This window comes from Rhinolophus hipposideros (genome assembly GCF_964194185.1).
Source record: "Rhinolophus hipposideros genome assembly, chromosome: 4".
NCBI classification, from domain to species: domain Eukaryota; kingdom Metazoa; phylum Chordata; class Mammalia; order Chiroptera; family Rhinolophidae; genus Rhinolophus; species Rhinolophus hipposideros.
Window position 1 is genome coordinate 29,831,460 of NC_138050.1, and position 6,365 is coordinate 29,837,824.

A 6,365-nucleotide genomic window follows, 5' to 3' on the forward strand; every position below is an offset into this window, starting at 1 on the left:
ACCTGTTTCTTTCCCTCACGTGCACCTTTATCAGACTTCGCCCAAACTTTTCTACCCAGAGGAAGTCCTTTCCTGAGATGCCATAGCTATTTATATGTAAACATGTCTTTAAAATCATAACTCCAACATCCCTCTTTGTCACGGAAGTAGTGAACTCTATGGGCTGGAAAAAGAGAAGTACCCAAGTATGCAGATGCATTGAGGAGACACGTGAGAGTTCAGGATTCTGTTTTGTGGTGGTCTCAGAAGTAGATCTCACGTACATTTCTTATCCCCTCTCATATAATCCTATCTGACACAGCCACTCACTTTCTAATTTTAGATAGCAATGATCACTTCAGGCAATTAGAGTCACTATGTACAAACTCTGTAGGATAGTTGCCACTCTTCCCACTGATGGATCCAAGTTCAAAATCCAGTCATTCTTGATGTCTTCTTTCCCCCAACATACAGTTAAGTCCTCATTAACGTTGTGAATAGGTTCTGAGACTTTAAGTGAAACTATGTATAAAGAAACCAATTTTACCACAGGCTAATTAACAAACAGTAGCCTCTCATCAACGTCATAATGAAACAGTGTTGAACTGAACGATGTTATTCAAGGGCTTGCTGTACTTCCAATCAGTAGTATCCTATTAATCTGTGGGTGCTACACCCAGATATCTCTGGACCTGGCCCCTTTTCCTTCCTGTTGCATGTCCTTCATTCAGTTATTGCGGTGGCCTTATAACTGGGCTTCCTGTCTCCTAATTCTGACCCCTTCAGGCTAGCAACCACACAGCTGTCCCAGTGAAGTAGCAAATTAAGTTCAGGTAAAGCTCAATTCTCCTAACTCCGCCCCTCAATCAAGTCTATTTGACAAGACATGTAGAGTTCATTATAATCTGGCCCCAAACTCCTTTGCCAGCCACATCTCCTGCTACTGTCCCACAAGCCCTACACCCCTCCCTTGTCAAACCAGTTGCCATTCCTTTTGTTAAAAACACAGCCATCCTTGTGTTCCTTGTTTTATCTTTAGCATGGCACCCAGCACATAGGCAAATACTTGTGAATTAATCATTCCTTGCCCTTGATTCTCATAAAATAGTTTAGACTTTATCAAAGTATTTATTTTTTTAATATACATGTATGTAATTGGTAGTTATTGTACAGAATGCACAAAATACAGAAAAGTTAAAAGAAGAAAATCCGAATGAAATGTCAACCATCAGGAATAGACCGGTTGATATTTTCACATTGTCATGCAGGGTGGCATGTGGGGTCTCTGGTCCCGCTCCCCACATAACGCAGGACATGGTGAGGCCAAAAAGGAACACCCACGGAGCCATAGATAGGGGAGTCATACCACTATAGTCTCGCTCCCGGCTGGGTTGGAGACACAGGCAGCAGTAGCCATACTATCCACAGCCCTCCGTCCACTTCTCTGCAATCCACAACCTGCACTCCGCCGTGCTAACTGCAGTCCGCGCTTGCCAGGCACCATCTTCTTGCTAACCCCCATTTGCTGCTAGCGTAGCCACAGCAGTTATATTAGTGGCCAATGGCTCACTGGTTAAAGCTGACGGCCAACTAGCCACAGTTGATGGCCATCCAATCACAGTTGATGGCCATTTACTACCTGAGCCAGCACCTTTCCACGTGAGGGTGAGAGCCTGGAAACTGCAGTCCTGGCTCTGTCCCCACACACATATTTCCTCCTAGTGGTTTTTCTAGGGAGCCATTTGCAGTCCTCATCTGCCCAGTCTTTCTCTATCATTTAGTAATGCCCATCATGCTGCCCATTTTCCAGGATGGCTATGTGACATCCCTCTGTCCTGTTCTATTCCTTGTCTGTCTCCTCTTCTGCTGACAGCCCCCTAAGTTGTTTCCAGACAAGTCTATCCTCAACCCTACTATATGCTCATTTCACGTTCCTTCCCTTTCAGTGCTCTCACTCACACCCTCAGGCCTTACATTTGGTGATAACTCCCCAAATCTGTAACTTCTGAGCTCTGGATGCATGACCTCCTAGATGTGCCTCAGGTGTAACAAGTTAAACACCTAAAACTAAACTGGTAACACCTTTCCTTGCAACCTTGTCTTTGTGCTTCATTCATCACCCAGGAAACTGGGAGACATCACCCACTCTAGCCTTTCCTGAGCCCCTGGAGCTCCCTGAGGGCACAGATATTGTTTCCAATTTTCCAGACCCCTAAGCTCATAAAGCATAGAATGAATTTCACTCTGTTCTTAATGCTCTTAATGACATGTCACTGCAGACCAAAAATGTAAATACGCCCCCAAAATCCACATGGTATTGATGTACACAGGTATTGATGTACACAGAAATATTTCTTAGCCCTTTGATGAGATGCATACAGTCATAAATCTCTGAAAAAACGCATCGATATAGCCAAATGTAACCATTTTTGAAAGTCTCTGGAAAAGTAACCTTTGCCATACCAAGGAAATCTGACCAAACACCTTGGTCTAATACAAAAACCACTGTCTGAACAGTATTGTGTAACGAGACTAGAGTGATCTCCTGAGTGAGGCATGTTGATGTATCAGCTGTGGAATGAATGGAACATCCTAAAAGAGCTACCCGGATGCATTTGGTCTAATTCCTTTTTAGGGGAGCCGAGTAAGGCTAGTGATTACATGGACAGTGCAGTAACTGATCTCTCCATGAATGGATCTCAACTAAGGAAGAAATTTGAATATACATTTAAGGTTAACCCCTTTCAAATGGGTTTTTAATGTACTTTTCTAAAAAATGAGAATAGATTCATAAAATCATTCAAGTAACAAGCATTTATTGAATGCTCAGGAATTTTTCACAGCAGTGAACAAAACAAATGAAAATCCCTGCCTTGCCAGAAGCTTTCTTACAGTCTAGTAAATTGGCATGTTAATTGCTGTTGTATCATCTCAGTAATGACAGCGACATCACCTCCATCTATAATCACAGCCTGTAGAACTGTACATTAAAGTTAAGAATGTAGAATATGATGGCGTACTAAGTAAAGTGTTAAGTATTTATAGCTGTGATGAAATCGGTGGCTTCTCATCAGTGTGTCAGTTGAAGGCCAAATTTTCTCCACAGTAGCACTGGTACCACTTCTGTTCTGGCCACTGAGTCTCTCCTCCATGGTGCTATAATTCTGGGGGTTATAAAATCAGAGCAGTTGGCCAATATAAAGCCATACGTTATAGTTCTGCATTGCAAAGATTATTATTGTGAAGTCCACATTGAATGAACATATAGCCAAATTAGATTTTAGTTGAGACATAGAACTGGGACGTTGAAAAAGCCTTCAAAGTTCAAGGATTATAGGCATCAAGTTGGAGAATTTCTTGACGATTACCTCATGTAATGGTTTCTTCCATTTTACTAGAAACTCTGAAATGAGGTTCATTTTGTTGCAACTGTTCTCTGAAAATTGTGAACTTAAATTGAGTAATATATTGCCTAATCCTTAGTAATAAGTATTAATTTTGTCCTGTTCTCATGATGAAGGGGAAAATACTCTTTAGAATATTTTTTTGCTGTAATTGCTCTGTTCCATCCCAAATGGCTTTAAAATAGTCATTCGTTCTCTAAGGTGATAAACTACAAAGTAGTGCTTTTACGTTTAAAGTCAGAAGGAAAAAGTGTCTATACTTTTGCCTTGAAGTTCTTTAGAAATAATTACTATAATAGTTTCAGGTATTAAACATATTTTAAACAATAAATAAATTTCACATATGTAATGTGAATTCAGCAAACCACATGATTCACTGGATCTGAATATTTGAAGAATTGTTACAGCTTTCACTATCTCTCTGAAAGCTCCTCACTGGCAGCATGTGAAATTTGATGACATGCAGTGTGTTCTGCCTCCCCAAACTTCCTAGCGTTTTGAATGATACATTTTTATTCTATTTGAAAATGTTTCGAAATTTGCCAGTCAGAAAGACAGAAGAGTGTCATAAAACAAAAAATTGAGAGTATTTTTAAATTCCCTCAGTTCTTCAAAAAACTTTATCTCTGCTAAATCCAAAATGTGCATGACAATTAATATATACTCTTGGTGCTTTGATGCAACTCCTGAACATTTCTCACCCCATTTATTGAGCACGGTCGTGTTCCAGACATTCTGAGAGCTGCCGCGAAAGCAATAAGTCCCTGCTCCGGTGGAGCTTACCTTCTAGTGGGGGTGATGTCAAAGACAAACAAGCAAACCAATAATATAGTTACAGATTTATGTTTGTGTTCTGAAGGAAATAAACAAGAGCTTTGATAGAAAATACTGGGGGATCCAGGTTCAAGTTTCCTCTGAGAAAATGACATTTAAGCCAAGACTTGAAGAATAAGAGCATACTGTATTAGCTTTCTGGGGCTGCCATAACAAAGTACCACAGACTAGATGGCTTAAATAACAGAAATTTATTGTCTGACAGTTATGGAGGCCGGAAGTTCAAATTCAAGATGTCCACAGGGTTGGTTCCATTGAGGGCTGTGAAGAAAGGATCTGTTCCATGCCTCTTACTGTCTGGTGGTTTGCCAGCAATCTTGGGCAATCTTTGGCTTGTGGAAGCATCACCTCAATCTCTGCCTTCATCTTCACATGGTGTTCTCCCAGGGTGTGGGTCTGTGTCCAAATTTCCCTTTTTTATAAGGATACTAGTCATTGGATTAGGGGTCTACCTTCCTCCAATATGATCTCATCTTAACTAATTACATCTGCAAAAATCTATTTCTACACAAGATCACATTCTGAGATACTGAGGGGTTAAGACCTCAACATATGAATAGGAGGGTACACAACACAACCCATAATAGGAAAATAGGTGCCAATTGTGTGATTGAAGCCCCTATGCAGGGGAGAGAGGGGACAAAGACCCTAAAGCAAAATGGTCTGGCATATTCTGGGAATTGAAGGAAGGTAAGTATGATTTCAGAGTTGTGAAGGAGGATAAGAAGGACACGGGCAGAGGCCTGGTAGGCAGAGGTCAGATCAAGGAGTTTGGATTTTATTCTAATATCAGTGGGAAGATTTTTGAAGAGTTCTGTGATTTTAGAAGGTCATGCTATAAATTTCTCAGTTGTCTCCTCAACATCAATGAAATGCAAGGATTTCTTAATTTGTGGATTTCTTAGAGGAAATTGCAACTGTTCTTTTATTGCCCTCTTAGTTTGTTACGTGATGAATTTGCTGAGTTAAAAACGCATTTATGATATTCTGAAACAGTTTAGTTTATTTACATTCCACTTTTGAATTCCTAAGTTAACTACTTATTTTCCTTTAACTTTCTTTCTGATTTCCATCTCCACAACTGAAGCAAAATTTTACTTCACTATTTTTACCCCCGAAAAAATTAAAAAACAAACAAACAAACCAAAAAACAATAAACGGAGATCTGTTCAATGTGGATTCCAGGCACACACTACACACTATTTTCCTCACTTTTTTGAGTGACATGATAGTTTTCAGAGATTATGTCACCACAAAATCAATATTCATTCCCAAATTTAATGGTTTCAAATGTAAGTCACTGTTTTCTAAAAATTTTCAGTTTTTTTCCATCAGAAACTTTATGTAATAATTTTCACAAATCTGATTTTTTGTTAGCAAAACAATGAGTATAAGTAAAAACTTCATGATTTGCCTTGAATGTTTTGTAATTTGAAAGCAAATATTCGTTTAAACAGCCCGTCACATATGGGCTGTGGATCCTGGTTTTTGGCACCACTCCATTCTTGACAACATGAAAAAGTCCGCCCTCTTCTGTTTTAGATATTGAGGTTCTGATTAAGATTTCATTTAGGGAAAAGTTTCTGTTATTACGTTGGTGCAAAAGTAATTGCGGTTTAAAAGGTTAAAAATTGCAAAAACCACAATTACTTTTGCACCAACCTAATACTAAACGTCACAAAAACTGGCTGTTTATTGTATTTCATTTTCAGATATTCAGATAATTAGGGTTAAAAACCAACCATGAGTGAAAAACTGTAAGACTGAAGGAGAGAAAGAAGTATGGACACCAACCAACCAAGGCTGTGTGTGTGTGTCAACATAGTTGGGTAAGCTCACAGGCAGGTTAGATAGGTTCGTCATCACTTGAGTTGCTCAGATTGTCTCCATTGTCCTTTGTTTTTATTTCCTACCTTGATGAGAACTTTATCTTTCACTGGTGCAGAACCAAGAGAATAATGACCACTTGTTTCACAATGTACATGGTTGATGCTATGCTGTTGTAACACTTTGGAAAAAACTTTTTCCCTCATTGAGAAATGAGAGGAAAATTATCCCTGACCCTGTCATCTTTCACAATGCTTATAAATATTTTATCAAACACATACTTTTCCTTTTTTTGGTATTTTTGCTTATGATGAACTTAAG